This window comes from Anabrus simplex, chromosome 2 (assembly GCF_040414725.1).
Source record: "Anabrus simplex isolate iqAnaSimp1 chromosome 2, ASM4041472v1, whole genome shotgun sequence".
In the NCBI taxonomy this organism is placed as follows: Eukaryota; Metazoa; Arthropoda; class Insecta; order Orthoptera; family Tettigoniidae; genus Anabrus; species Anabrus simplex.
In genome coordinates, this window is record NC_090266.1 from 316,157,498 (window position 1) to 316,173,240 (window position 15,743).

Sequence of the window (15,743 nt, forward strand, 5' to 3'; positions counted from 1 at the left end):
AGAAAACATCGTGCTTGCTGAACGGATGCCATGTCTTTGAAAATAAAAAAGCGAAACGTTTACAGCCAAAACAATAAAGATAACATTGTATAACTGAATAACACACTACCATAAGTTAGACTTTGCTACATTGTCCATCTCTTTATATAATCAGCTACGGAGTGAAATTATGTTACGTGTTTTAGTAAAGGCGGCGGGGCGGCGCCCAAAAGCCCTTCATGCACGAATCGCCACTGATATGAAGATAGGTGAAAACTGACAATACAAGAAAATAATAAACATGTATGTATGTTAACACAACCTATTATTTAAAGGATACCTTCTGAAGACACTATTTTACCGACAAAAACAGATAATCACAGGGACACTGTACCTTAGTAACAATACAACCATCTCATCAAAATCCCGCCAAGTCCAAAGTTCTAAGACTTTCCCGCGCTCGCCAACACGGTAATGACTTCGACCTATCGATTGATATAAAGCTAAGTCAAATACAGTCTCTACTGTATTTGGTTAAGTTTGGAAGGGTGAATTTAGAAATCTCACATGTTATGTAAACTTTTCTATATCCTTATTTTGAAACGGGATGTGCGAACTGTTCGATATTTAAAGGATGTTCGATATATATAGCCATTGCCCTACTCATGTTTATTCATAAATGTCAATTTTCGACAAAACGTTGTACACTCCATGACTTGTGTAGAGGTAGTATTCTGCGAGTCGGTGTATTTATTATTCAGTGATGGAAGGTGGCGGTAAAGAGCACGTACTTGAAGAAGTAAGGAACTATTTCAATATATTTTAACATTTTGGATGTGTGTAGAATTATTGAACTTCGTGATAAGAGGTACTATCATTCATGATTTCAAGTTGGGCTGTTTGAGAGTCTTACTGTGCATGCTTCTGCGTTGTCATAAGGAGTGAAATGCAAGGTTTGACGTTACTTGGGGAGAAGAAAGACGAACCTGCAAGTTTTGTACTAATGTACTAACTGGGCATAACTATATTAAACCGTCAACAACTGACAATACTCTGCGTAGTTACTGGAAATATGGTGTAGGCAATGCCAAAGTATTACTTTCAGCCCAGTAACTGTTAACTGTAATAAAATACCCATTATTAAATTTGAAAACATGAACGAACCATAGCACTTTTAAAGCACAGAAAATATTAATTTTTAGTGTTGCAGTTTATATGGTATAAAACAAGAAAATTTGATGTCATAGTTTTACTGTATGTACTACACACTTACATAACTGCATCATAAATGTATTGTTCCCATAATGGATCACATTAAAAGGTACCAGTACTTTGAATATTAATCTGATCCATTAGAAAATATATTGCACTCTTTCTTTCCCTCTTTATTCTTTGGTGCAAGTGGCATACTTTTCTGGTGCATTCTGAACAGGGCACATTTTTTTAAACGCACAACACAGGTAACTTCTTTTTCTTTTATTCTTGGGTGACAGGAAGCATGTCTTCTTAAATTTACTTGGTAACTTTTCTTCAGGAGAAACTACATGTTGTGGATCACATTCAGTTTCAGCAACATAGGTGAAGGCAAGATGCAATTCTCATGGCTGTCTAGTGTTCATCACCTTCAGAAGAGGTTCTAACTGATGCCTAGTTAGTACTTTCCTAAAACCAATTCTTGATCATTTCTTTTTTCTCTTTACTCGACTGGTGTTCAATTTAGGCTGTTCATTTACACAATATATGTCAGCAATGTTGTACTGTATGTATGTTGTATGTTGAGTATTCATCCCCAAGTCTGGTTTGATCCTGAACAGCTCCACCATCAGCTGTCATAGGTGGACTAAGTGTCACTGAAGAGCTATACTAGGAAATTTGAGTGAGGTAGTTTCCTCTTTCTTTCCTTACTGAGCCAGAAGTTGCTGTTACATATTAGTCTACCAAGCCCACTGAAATACATGCACTAATTGACCCTATGAGTGAGATTTTCACACCATTTATAACAGGGACTGGGTGCATAAGGAATTTCATTACTAGCATTGCTTATATCTGTGTCACTTTCATATTGCCAAAGCTAAGGGTGAGACTGAGAGGCATGTCCTTGAAAGTAAAATATTTGTTTATAGGTTTTCACAACGAATTCTGTTTGCAAGACTTGAATCTATCATAAAGCTGGCCGTATAACACTAAGCAATTTCCAGTAGGCAGTAAATCTGAAATGTACTTGTGAATTGTCCCATGGATCTTAGAATAGTAAGGACTTAATCCTGGAATATGGCCAAGCTATATTGAAAGTCCATTTAGAATTTCCAGTTCCTTTATAGATTGTAATTTTGACTGTCGAAAGACAGGCTTATGTACTAGTAATGTATATAGTCTTAATATTATAGATTGTCATAGGTACTGGCACTAAGACAGAAATGACTCTGATCAAAGAACACAAGAGATCTCCACTCCGCCCTTCAGTGAACTCTAGCTTGACACTGCTGAAGATGCAGATGTCAGTGATTTGGAGTTAGTGCCATGAACACTACAAGACACCTGGCTCGGAGCTGCCCCTCATGTAATAGGTTTATTACAGTTCTCTGCACTGTCGGCAGCCCTGAAGATGGTTTTCCGTGGTTTCCCATTTGCGCACCAGGCAGGTGCTGGGGCTGTACCTTAAGGCCACGGCCCCTTCCTTCCCACACCTAAGCCTTTCCTATCTCATCGTCGCCATAAAACCTACCTGTGTTGGTGCGACGTGAAACAAATTATAGAGAAAATGCAGTTTTCTTTGTCACGCTGTACCTATGCTCTAATGGCTGCTGTAGATATAGTACAATCCACCGCGGCCATGCAGCAAGTACATCGGCCTTCCCTCCGTAATGGTCTGTGTACAGCCGGACCCCGGTTTTCATGAGACAGTGCCTTCCCATGACTGTTGTTGCCAACATCAGTATCAGAGGGATCTGATTATACGCCTGATTGAGGTCCAAGATTGTGAAGAACTTCGCTTTACGAAACCATGAAAAACAAGAATGAAGGTCTGGAAGGGGCACGGATTGTAACACCACCTTCCGATTGAGAGCCCTATAATCAATCAGGGCCTGAAGCCACCTTGCAGTTTCGGAACAAGGAAAATAGGCGATGAATACGCCGACTTAGAGGGCCGAATAATGCCATCCTTCAACATCTGATCAATGATCTCCTTCAGAGCCTTCATTTTAGGCGGAGATAGTCTATAAGGTGGAAATCTGACGGGGATGGAATCCGTAACCTCAATCTTGTATTCAATCAGGTCAGTAACACCAAGAGTATCCGAGAAAACCTCTGGAAACGACTGACACAGCTTACGAATACTATCAGCCTGCTCCTCAGGTAGATGTCTAAGATCTAACAACATCTCATCCTGGGTAGGCGAAATAGAGGAACATGACACAGAACTACATTTTAGCAAAGGGATTTTGGAATTACTGTCAAATTTGAAAGTGCACGACTTGCTCTGAAGATCGAGCACTAGACCAGTATAGGACATGAAGTCTGCTCCCAATATAATGGGGCAAGACAAGTGCTTTGCCACCAATAGTTTAACCTTCCAAGTAAATTTAGAAATACGAATTTTGGCCTTTAAAGAACCTAAAATTTCTAATGGAGAAGAATTAGCCGAAACATATTGAACCGAAGTCGAACAAAAATCATGAAGTTTATAAACAGATTTTAATTTGGAATACCATTCAGCTGAAATAATGGAACAAACACTGCCAGAATCTAATAGAGCTGTTACAGGTTCATTATTTAATTCAATTTTGAGAAAAGGAACAGGTGCGGGGGTATCCGCCGCAATCCTAAGACATTCTTTGGGACCTTTAAAAGGTAAATTTGAAGACTGAGTTTTCCCTGAAATTTCGACATGTTTACTTGGGGCTGAGTCTCGGGAAGATGGGTTAGCCGACTCAGCCGAAGCCACTAGTCACTTATTATTATTGGCCTTGGTGGAAGTTGCACCAGAAGTTGAGCAGGAGGGGGTGCTGCTAGCATTAGGGCAGTTCTTGGCAATATGTGAAAACGCGCCGCATTTAAAGCAGCCTTGGGATGAACCTGCTCCATTATTTGTCCTACTAGATTTGATCAATGGGCATTTATTGCGAAGATGGTCTGGCGACCCGCAAGCGTAACATTTACGGGGTGTGACGGGTCGGCGAGGTGGAGGCCGAAAACTACTAGAGGATGGAGGGGGTTCTTTCGCGACACGCAAGGTATCGGCGTATCTAACTCCTTCGGCTGAGACAGCCATAGCCTCTAACTCGGCAAAAGTTTGTGGACGCGACGCAAAACACAAGTATGATCTGTAAGGGGGTGAAATTCCTTCCACAATGGCGTGAACAATTTGATCTTCGGGAAAATGAAGGGCAAATACCCTAGTATAGAATTTGATGTCTTGTATGAAGTCTGCCAGGTTTTCATCAAGTCGCTGCACTCTATAATAGTACTTTTGAATTAGAGATGACCTAGCTCGAGCTGGAATAAAATTTGCCAACAGATGGGCGTGGAAGTCTTCTATGGATTACTGTTCAGCAATTGCCCTAACTATCTTGTCTGGGAGAACACCAATTGCATAGGGATAAATGATTTGCAAAATTTGACACGGAGAAAGAGAAAAAACCAGGGCATGATCCTGAAACTCAACTCAAAACCTTAAGAATGAAATTACGTCACTGGTAGAGTTAACAGAAAACTTAGAAATACCTCTGAGCAACATTGCTAAAGGATGGGGCAAACTGCTGAAACCCGGGGACGTAGTAGGAAGGCGCCTAAGTGGCGGAGAAGCAGATTCAGAAGGAGCATTATTTAACACGAAGGGTGGAATGGACGTGCGACGATCGGACACAGTTTCTAATGGGGCAGATGTTCGTTGGGTAGCCTCCGCAGTACTACCTCTTCCTCTTTAGAGGAATCTTCCCCACTTACGATATTTATTACCATAGGCTGGTCGGTTTTTGGAATAGCAGATCCAGTGAACAAATGGCTAACTTTATTAGACAGGTTTTCAGCAACAGCACTAGCTTCCTTCCCCTGAAGGTCATTTAACTTCAGGGACAATAGATCACATACCCTATTATAAAAGTGGTACAATCTGGCCTGTACTCTTTTGAGTTGATTAGGAGATGGATCACTTACTTCAAAAAAACTAACTACAGATGCTAGCTCAGTAGCATTATCAGTGATCGTGGAGAGAGCGTCATCGATCTCTTTTTCTCCCAAAGTCGGGATGGTAACAGGCAAATGAAGGGAATCTTTTAACTTATTGGTGTCTACCGCAACCATGCCTCCAGATTGAACATTTCTAATGGTTAATTCATAAATTAATTCCTCCTTGCGCAAATAGCCGGGATGGAGGACGTCGCGAGAGCCGGACATGATGACAGAAAACTTTTAGAAAAATAAAAAAAATTCCAGCAACTGAGAAAATTGTTAGAGTTCGGAACGAAAACAATGTTTAGCCGTCAAAAGGGGCTAAATTGAGACCCGTTCAACCACACTCTGCTACCACTTGTTACGGAGTTATCCGTGGTAGTTAGAGGTGAAAGAAGGTGCGGGCGGGAATAGGTCTCAACTTACAAAATTAAAGTTAATTTAAAACTTTAACAAAGGTTATATTTTCTTTTCAAAATCAACAGATAACAACAACAGAGTAACAGGTACCAAGTAGCAGGAAAACAAGTTAAGAAATTACAATTGTTACAAGATTTGGGCTTCGAGCCCCAAGATTAATTTCTGAGCTCTCAGCTCACCACCAAAATAGCTGAAGGCCAGAAAACCCCTAAGTACGAGGAGCACTTGCTCCTAATTACAATTTTAAGAGGAAAAGAGCAGACCCGCTCTCAATTTTACAAGCCTATCAAAGGCTACAACAAACTACATTCCTAACTGCCCTTAAGGCACACATACAGTGAAACAGGGGTATCTTGTACCCAACCTACAGGGCCTTCACATGAAGAAAACAAACACAGGGTTAATTAAATGGCCCAAAAAACAAATTGTCTGGAGGCGTAGCTTGCACTCCTACATGAAACTTCTTAAAACCTACCAGGCACTCGGCCAGTTATACAGGGGCTAATCCCATACTAGGGAGGTGACTAGTTGGCAAATAAGTTTAAGACTTTAAGAAGGAAGAGAAAAACGGTTACGAAAACATAGTCTCCTCAAATTCAAAATGAAGGTTAGTTCGAGAGGGTGAAGCACTCTCTATCCCCGCTTTACAGATTTGTAATTTATAGATAGACAGAAAAGAATTTACATTTTAAAAGGGTAGTTTACATACAAAAGGTTTCGAACCTTCCCCGAGAGTTAAACTGCTGAGCTGGCAAGAAATGAAGATGTTAACAGGCCATTACCTTGTAGATGAACTGCTGCTTGGAGAAAGAGGCGCTTCCCGTCCCCTGCTATATATGTTCACACACTGCGAAAGATGTTACTGAAGTGGCCCGGAGAGAAGAAAATCAGCAGTTTTTATACCCTCGTGGAAAATTCGAGACCTTTCAAGAATGAAAAAGACACACCCCTTCAACTTTATTGGTAGACTAGGAATTACACATGGAAACCTGAGGAAGAAAGCAATGATTGGAGGAAAATAATTTACAGAAATTACTGATTGGTTAAATTCAAAACTGGCGGAAAGAGAAGGGTTATACAGCCAACCCAAAAAATGACTGAAAGAAATTTATCAAAGAACAAACTTATGAATACCAAATTTCTTCAAAAAAAAAAAAAAAAAAACAGTTCCTTCACTTCGCACTAGGGTGCACAATTATAGTTAAGTAGTGCCATCTACAAGAGAATGTCCACACTTCTTGCCACAGAGCAAACAAATACAAATCGAAATACCCATAGTTCAGAACACTTCAAAATTCACAGTAGAGACATCTTCCGAGAAACCTTTGATTTGATACAGATTTTAAAGTTCAGAGTTTCTCCTGTAGAGAGGTTTCAACTGGCGCAATATTTGAATTCGCGGCATGGAGGTGTACCGCCCGGTACATTTATTATTATTCTGCTTTCTTTTCACGTGAGCTACAGTTTTAAAGGGTTTCTCTCTCAGTTCTACTGCTAAGTCCACCTTACTACTCAATAACACTACCTCTATTCCACTCTTAATTATCTGGAATTCTTCTCCCTTTAAATATGACTCTAATCTTTTTGGGGTATTCTCGCACCACTTATATTTATTAATTATCCTATTATTATCTTTTTCTTTTACAGTGTTACATTCCTCCTGTTCTTTCTCATACACTTCTAGGGTAACAGATACCGGGGAATGATGTGTTTCGGCCCATTCTAAGATCTCTATTTCCTTTACCATCTCTAAAATATCTCCCGTACACACAACCAAATCAATTACACTACCTCCCTGCACTGTGATATATGTTAGCTTTCCCGTTTCATCTCCCCGCCACCATCCATTTAGAATATATAAATTCTCTGCGGCACATAGTTCAAGTAGTTTATCCCCATATACATTACCTTCTTTATCCCGACTGTTTCTGCTACCTATCATTGGCTCTATTCTTTTACTATATGCTGGAATTGACTCTCCAATTCGTGCGTTCCAATCTCCCAGCATAATGATTCCTGCTTTATCATAGTTACCTCTCATTAAGTTAATCTCCTCTATTAAATCCTCAGAAAAGTTCACATTGGTATATGGTGACCCCATCGGATGGTTGTATATAAAGGCTAAGCATATATCTCTCTGTTTACTCCCTTCCAGTTTAGGTTTGATCCTAATTACATCTTGCATATCGTTAGGCAATTCTTCTATGTGACTACTAAACTCTTCCTTTATCAGAAGTGATATTCCTCCCGGAATTCTCCCTCGAGTCCCTCGTTTTCTTTTTATTACAATTCTCGTAACATACCCCTTCCATTTAAAAATATTTCCTTCGAGCATCCATGTTTCTAAAAAAGCAAATATCTCAACATTTTCCACAAGCTCAGACACTCCATCATTCCCCAGTTTACTTAAGCCTTCTATATTAACAAAACCAATTCTCAATGCTAGTTGTTTCACTTTCCTGTTATCAGAGACACTACCTGTTTTGCAACGTGTGTTTATTGTTTTATCAATTTGTACTATACTTCCATGAGGAGAACTGTAAATTTCCCGTAGCTTCTTTCCTTCCCGTTTATTACCTTTTCCATCTGAGAGCACTCCCTTCTTAGCCCATAAGTCTTTCAAGCTCTGTTCTTATCATCCTCTATCTTGCAGCTGCTTTTTTCAACTACTGGAGTAGTACACGAGCTATTTCCCGATTCCTCATCAGGTGTTCAACATTTACTTACAGGTCGTCTCTCCGTACTAGTGGCAACGCCCTCACTCTCAGTAGGTGTCAGCAACCTTGATGACACCAGCTCTGCTCCTGTTTCCTGCACGTCATCATTCCTTCTTCCGTGTTGTGCCGGTACCGCACTTCCTCCTCGTGTCAAGGCTTCCAGCTGGGATGGCGTGTAGTTCTTTCTCCAACCATAGCCTGTGATGAATAGTCTCTTGCCTCTAATAAACGCTGTAAGGCCCTCTCTTCTTGCTCTCCCCATGTGAAATCGTAGGATTCTCATCTCCTTCCTTTCTTCAATTCCCAGGTCTCTCTGGATCCAGACTTCCGTCCCTTTCAAATATCTGGCATTCCGAAGAATTTGGTAGCTTTTCATTCCAGATACCAATTGTACTTTAATCGGCCTGTTCCCTTGGGTCCTTCCTATTCTTTGCACGTCGTCCACATCGGATTCCGTGCAATTTACTTTCACTCCTAGCGTGAACACTTCCAACACAGCATCTAGTAATGCCAGTTTGTCCTCGCTTCTATTCTCCTTGATCCCATGTATGACCAGACATCTGCTACGTTGGGCAAACACTGATCTCCGGACCTGCATCTCCAGCTTTCGTGTGCGCCGCTCCAACACCAATCGGTGTTCCTTAGCAATTTCCGTTTCTTCTTGGTATTTATCCAGAGATTCTTTTATACCTGCCATATCACCCTGAAGGCTATCTTTCATATCCTGAATATCTTTATTCTAGACAGCACTTATACATAAGTGCCCCTTATAAGCCAGGTTTCATTTCACATTACGTACTTAAGTGTCCCACTTATTGCTATAAGTGGACCTCCCACACACACTTAAGTGACTCACTTATGTTGCAGCAAGATGGAGGATGATTTTGCTGAATACGTTGCATTTCATTCACAGAATACTTTCTGTGCATCGTCGAACGCAGTCCAACCTATAAGGCGTACTGCGCCTTGTGGTCGTGTCTCATGGTTAGTGACGGGGTACTTAACCATGCGTGGGAATAGACCGGAAAGAAGCACATTGCACAGCTGATAATTTCCAGGAGCATAAGAAAAGAGGTGCTGAGTTGCATGCGGGCACTACTGCCGGCCACTTGGGTGTGAATAAGACCCTATATCGTGCCTTACAGCGTTACTACTGGGTGCACCGGAGGAACGATGTTGAGAGGATGTGCCAGCTGGATGACACCTGCATGGCGAGCCAAGCCCACGTACCAGGAGTAGGGGCCAAATGATGGAGTACAACGTTGGAGCACCTTTCGAAAGGATCGCCATTGATGCCGCTGGCCCGTTTCCCGTATCCGACGCCGGGAACTGTTACCTGCTTCTGCCCATGGACTACTTCACCAAGTGGCCGGAGTTCTACGCCATCCCGAACCAAGGGGTATCGATAGTGGCCGACGGCTTGTTCAAGAACTTCTGCTGATTCGGTGTCCCGAGGAAACTTCATAGTGACCAGGGCAGAAACTTTCAGTCAAGGTTGATGCAAGAGGTCCTTGAGCGCTTACGAGTGCGGAGGACTTGTACAACACCTTTCCATCCACAGTCAGGAGCGTTTTGTGAAAACTGTCGAGGAGCAACTCAAGAAGGTGGTTTCGGCACAATAGAAGGACTGGGACGAGAGGGTCCCATTCTTTTTGATGGCCTATCGAGCGTCCACCCATGAGACGACGGTCATGACACCTGCCAACATGGTCTTCGGAACGGAGCTCCACCTGCCATGCGAGCTAATCTTCGGGTAGACATCAGACCAGCAGCAGCCAGAGACGGACTATGTATGGGAGTTGGTAGATCAGCTGAATGACATACGATTATGCCTGACAACATCTAAGGGTAGCCAGCGACCGGATGAAAGCCCACTACGACATGCTGGCAAACTCTGCAGGTTTCCAGGAAGGTGACAGTGTGGCTGTACCGTCCGGTGCGGACAAAAGGGAAGTCACCGAAACTGCAGCCATAATGGGAAGGCCCATATACAGTCATCACCAGGATCAACAACGTCGTCTACTGGATCCGGTGGCCTCCCTGAGGGAAGATAATGGTTGTTCACCTGGATCGCTTGGCACCGTATGGTGGAGCAGGTCAGGACGAGAAGCCTAAGGAGGGGCAGTGTAATGGTTATAGCGCCCAGCATGCTAACTTGCTACGGGCTGGGCACGTCACTGTATCGGCTCACCTGCTTACGCTTCCACTCCGTCAATCACGAACAAGACTCAAGCGTTAGACTGGCCCTCTCTCGCTTACGTCCAGGGTAGCACAGCAGAGGACTATGGAAATTACTCTATTAATCTGGAGTCTTCCATCTCGCGAGGTTCCTGGATACATCTAGCATCGGGACTGTTCTGGAAGGACCGGCGCAGATACATAACTCCCTGGGAGTTGGTGTAGTTCAGTCGTGAGCTCAGTCAGTGAGTGACTGCCAGTGCTGTGAAGTACGTGACTGTCAGACTAGCGTGCTACAGTGCTGATTGACGGCGAAAGAGAGAATGTGTAGCCATGTGACCTGTAATTTTGTGACATAACTTTTTAGCTTGTGAGAACAGTCTGTAGAGTTAGAACAAGTGAGAAACTAAGAGAGAGAGCGGCCCGAACTGTCTGTCTGTGTGTGTGTGTGTGTGTGTTTTTTTTTTTTTTTACGAGCGAAAGTTATGTAGTTAAGTGTAGTTTAGTGCTTATTTAATAAATCATAGTATAGAAGCTACTGGTCTAGTGTTGATTTATCGTACTACCTCGCCAACTCTTCACAATATTTTTTATAAAAATTCAAATTAAGCCTGATAACCTATTAAATGGGAATAATAGAAAATACTATGTGCTTATTCATCTTTCTAGTGCCTATACCTTTGCTCCCCATGCAGTTCAGCCAAAATAACACTCTTTGCTTTAATAATAATTTGCCAGTTCCTGGCATTTACCATCGTTGTTCTCTCTTCATCTCTCAGAATGGGAATAATTAATACCCATACAACTCTTCCTTTTTAGGTGGAAAGCTTATTTAAAAAACTGGAATCACTTACCCATGAAGTTAGACAGGCAGCTTTTCGTAGAATTCATGAAAAATTACCCTGTCAGACCTTGAAAATTGGTAAGTACAATGATTTAATAGTTATAAAATAGTGCATGGTGGTAGTAAAATTGTCTTCAGATGGAGAGCAACCATATCAATTTGCACAAAAACTTGGAAGCCACTGCTGAATGACCTGGCTTTTGGCTATGAAAACTTTTGACAACTATTATAAATTTGTATTTTCCACACTCAAACCAGGCTTGTTATAATGGAGCATCTAACAAACAGACCTGGACAGATTACATTCTATCGTGCTGCTCAAAGAGGGTGGGGCTATGACATCAGGAAGTAGATGGGGATAATAGTGTAGTTAGCAAGCTTACTTGTGTTGATCATAGCCGGAGAGGAGGCGTAAGGATTAATGGGCTTAAGTCAAGGATGGTAGTTTTAATCGTCCCATAATATGGTATAGTAGTCCGACTCCATGGCTAAATGGTAAGCTTGCTGGTCTTTGGTCACAGGGGTCCCGGGTTTGATTCCTGGCAGGGTCGGGAATTTTAACCGTAATTGGTTCATTTCTCTGGCACAGGAGCTGGGTGTATGTCTCGTCTTCATCATTTCATCCTCATCACGACGCGCAGGTCACCTACGGGTGTCGAATCAAAAGACCTGCATCTGGCGAGCCAAATTTGTCTTTGGACATTCCCAGCACTAAAAGCCATACACCATTTAATTTCATGGTATAGTATCTCTAGAAACTGTAACAAAAGTTAGTGGGATGTAAAATGAATGATAATACTTGTTATGATCTCTTATATCCAGTCCCAGTGTACCTATCCCAGTCCTTCCTCTGGTTAATTATTTAATTAATTCACTGATTTAGATAGCACATCAATGCAGGATTTTATACATAATTACAATGATACATGTTTCCCAGTGGGAAAGGAGCAACTCAGAGGAAGTTAATTAGAGAGGCCTTAATGATAATACAGTAGAACCTTTGTTAACCAAAACGGGGAGGGGGGGGGGGTTGGATAATAATTGAATGTCATTTTTAGAGGTTAAGAATAGTTTTTTCTGGGTTTAGATGAATGTAAATGAAGGCAATAGGCTGCATATGTAGTACATTGCTAACAAAGTATTTTAATACTGGAAATCCAAATTACTCAACTGTATCTACAAAACAAAACAATGTTCGATAGTGCATGTACTGTAAATATGCAGTAGTCCCTACTATTGTTTTCTTGAAAGGTCTTCTATTTTTTTTTTTCTTTATTTTCCTATTTTCTAGCCGCTATGTCCATGCCATTGTTTCATTAGTAGAAATATGGTTCTTTAATTTGTTTTTGTAATTTAACCAATTTTATTTCCAATCATTTTGGTTAAACTGTATTTCGGTTAAAAGTTTTTTGAATAACGGACGTTCTACTGTAATAATAATAATAATAATAATAATAATTGTATGGCTTTGGTTACCTTGTGCAAGCATTTTAATTTAGTGCCATCTGGCTGCTTACTCATCAATTTCAACGTTCTGTTTTATTCTCGGCCTACTAGATGTCAAAGTAAACCGAATCTCTCTTGGGCGTCGTTAAGGCTGGGTTCTAATGAATTTTGCCAGGTAAACACCAAATGTGTTGCTAGAAATCATTTACATGCCGACATCATACAACATTAAGTGTTAAATGGACTTTTTTCTGCCCTTCAAAAATCAGATTACCTCTGCCATGTTTGAATCTGCTATCTTGGGATGTGGAGGCAGACACTCTACCACTGATCCATGTATGCCTTCATTATACACGTGCAGAAGAAGAGACCTGTAGTTTCCTGTGCTGTACTGTGTTTGAGCGTTGTTGGTGAGCCAGGATAGCATAGATGTATATTGTTCTTGCAATTAAGAGTTCGAAGAAGGCCTTGTTAGGGGTCTCTGCCGCCCTACAGGGTCATGGTGGAGAATGGTTCAGCTCATAGGAAGAGAAATGCCCGTAGTGCATTAGTGTTGGTGGTTATTGGAGAGTGTATGTGCCTAGGTGCCTGGATGTCGAGACCAGGAGCTTAGAGATGCATGCCAAGACTAGATGTTATGTTACAGCAGTACAGCAGTGATGTCGGCTTGAAGCTGTGCTGTGTTCATGGGTGCCACCAGACGGCAGTCCATGCAGCCTGCCTTCAGTTGATGTCAAGAAATTATGTCAGCTGTTTGGGGCCCGCAGATGTCAGCTTGCATCCAGGAGATAGTGGGTTCGAACCCCATTATCGGCAGCCCTGAAGATGGTTTTCCGTGGTTTCCCATTTTAAAACCAGGCAAATGCTGGGGCTGTACCTTAATTAAGACCATGGCCGCTTCCTTCCCTCAAAAAAAAAAGAGAGAGAGAGAGATGCCAGAGGGGAAAAATAGCGTACACATTGTTGTATTCAATGTTAAGTGCAGATTCTGCTTCTGTACCAAGTACGTGCAGTGTTGGCTGGATGAGTGAGTAATACCTTCCACAATGTATATGGCAGAAGCACATGGGCACACTCGAAGTCATAGTGCTGGGGCTGGGGGGAGCTATAGTCCACACCAGGATTGTCAGAGAAAAGTTATTTTGCCCAGCCTTGGAGCACTGCTAGTATCAGGCAGTGTCTGGAGATCAGAAATGGAGCAAGTACAAGTGTGGTGCTTCAGGTTGTCTACATGTGAAACCATGGCTTTCTTGTTAGTGCAGGAGCAAACCTAGATACCTCTTGTAAGCCTAACGGGGTGTTGAGGCAGTGAGTTCACGCTCTAGTTCCTTGAGTATGGCAAGTCTCACTCAGATGGCGCTGGTATTCCTTGCTCCTTCTGTACTCCGTAGACATGTGCAGCATGTGGCCGTGCTTTCAGTTGTGACCTAGTATATTCCTAATGAATGGAATACTAGTGATATCACTCACAGAGTTTGTGTGCGTGTGGCAGTTTTAGTGTGCCAATGCTACACACAATGGCTACGTGGTCAGCTGTTTTATTGGAGGTTACACTGATATGCAAATACCAAAATACAACACCCAGTTGTTTAGAATTGTGAATAATACTGTTTCATTTTCAAATTCACCATCATTGAATCAGTAGTGCGTTGCATTCAGAAGGGCGTGGGTTCGAATGCCAAATCGGCCGTCCTGAGAATGGTTTTCCATGGTTCACATATTCAATTCCAGGCGAACGGGACGGTACCGTGGCCGAATTGCTTCCAATTCCTATCCCTAACTATCCTCAGTGGAAAAGAAATACTGTACAGGTAAAAATTAAATAACTGTTTATTATTTTTGATCCGGATAAACCGGAGATCAGGATTAATGAGGGCCAGATAAACGAGGTTCTTGTGTACTGGATTGCAAATAACACTTAACACATTTCTCGGATGAAGAAAATTGCTCACCAAAACTAGTTTGAGAACATTTTAGATAAAGTACAAATAAATGTAGTGGATTTATGATCTTGAAGATCTCTGCAGATTTCTCTTGCTGTGAAGAAAAATTGGCACTTTAAATAGTGGTAAACCAGTTTAGGGATAATGTCATAAGTGTGTTCATTACAACAGGTGGTTCCCAATGGCATCACTGAAATAGTCTGTCGAGTTAAGACACTAATAAAAAAATATCACCCTACAAAAATTCTACCTTTACAATACCAGTAGTTGTTCATTTTTCAAGACAATATAAATATGTTAATTCAGGACATGTTTCTTCCACATTATGGACATCATCAACTGATAGGCAAGAGACAAATTAATAAACAAGGATATTATTAACACATTTAAAAGGATAAAAGTATGATTTGGTTGGCCAATGCGTCAAGTAAAATGCAACTTTTTTTTAAAAGAAAGTGTCAGGCGAGAACGTTTAAAACTCTAAAACAGTGCTGATGTGCTCCGCGTTTTGAGCTAGAGGTGTTGGCTTTAGGTTTGTTAGCACACACAAAAAGTTTTGTTGAACATGTGGTTGTTGGATGGACTCTTGATATGTTTAACTCAATGATCAGGACAATTCTTTGTAATTATTTTTGTTAGGAGGAACTTTTGGTAGTGCCGGGCTAAGTGGCTCAGACGGTTGAGGCGCTGGCTTTCTGACTCCAACTTGGCAGGTTCGATCCTGGCTCAGCCCGGTGGTATTTGAAGGTGCTCAGATACATCAGCCTCATGTCTGTAGGTTTTACTGGCACGTAAAAGAACTCCAGCTCGACTAAATTCCGGCACCTCGGCGTCTCCGAAAATCGTAAAAAGTCGTTAACGTGACGTAAAACAAATAACATCATTATTACTTTTGAAAGTCATGTGCCAACTCCACCTGTGTGCTAAGGCCAACTACATCGACTTACATGCAAAATAACTTCATGGTCTGATCCGTATTGACTTACAGTATAATTAGGCAAAATTTCTTATAAAGCACAAAAAAATCATCCACTTATTCAGTAC

The 15,743-nt window shown here is 41.5% G+C and overlaps 1 protein-coding gene across 1 annotated transcript in view; it reads left to right on the plus strand.

Moving 5' to 3' along the window:
• Positions 1-756: 756 nt before the first annotated feature.
• The window catches only part of LOC136862799 (zinc finger protein 892), a 231,203-nt gene continuing 216,216 nt past the window's right edge, over positions 757-15,743 (plus strand). The window contains exons 1-2 of the mRNA XM_067139056.2: positions 757-778; positions 11,286-11,388. The gene's annotated coding sequence lies outside the window, so the exon portion shown is untranslated. The remainder of the gene's footprint in view (positions 779-11,285; positions 11,389-15,743) is intronic.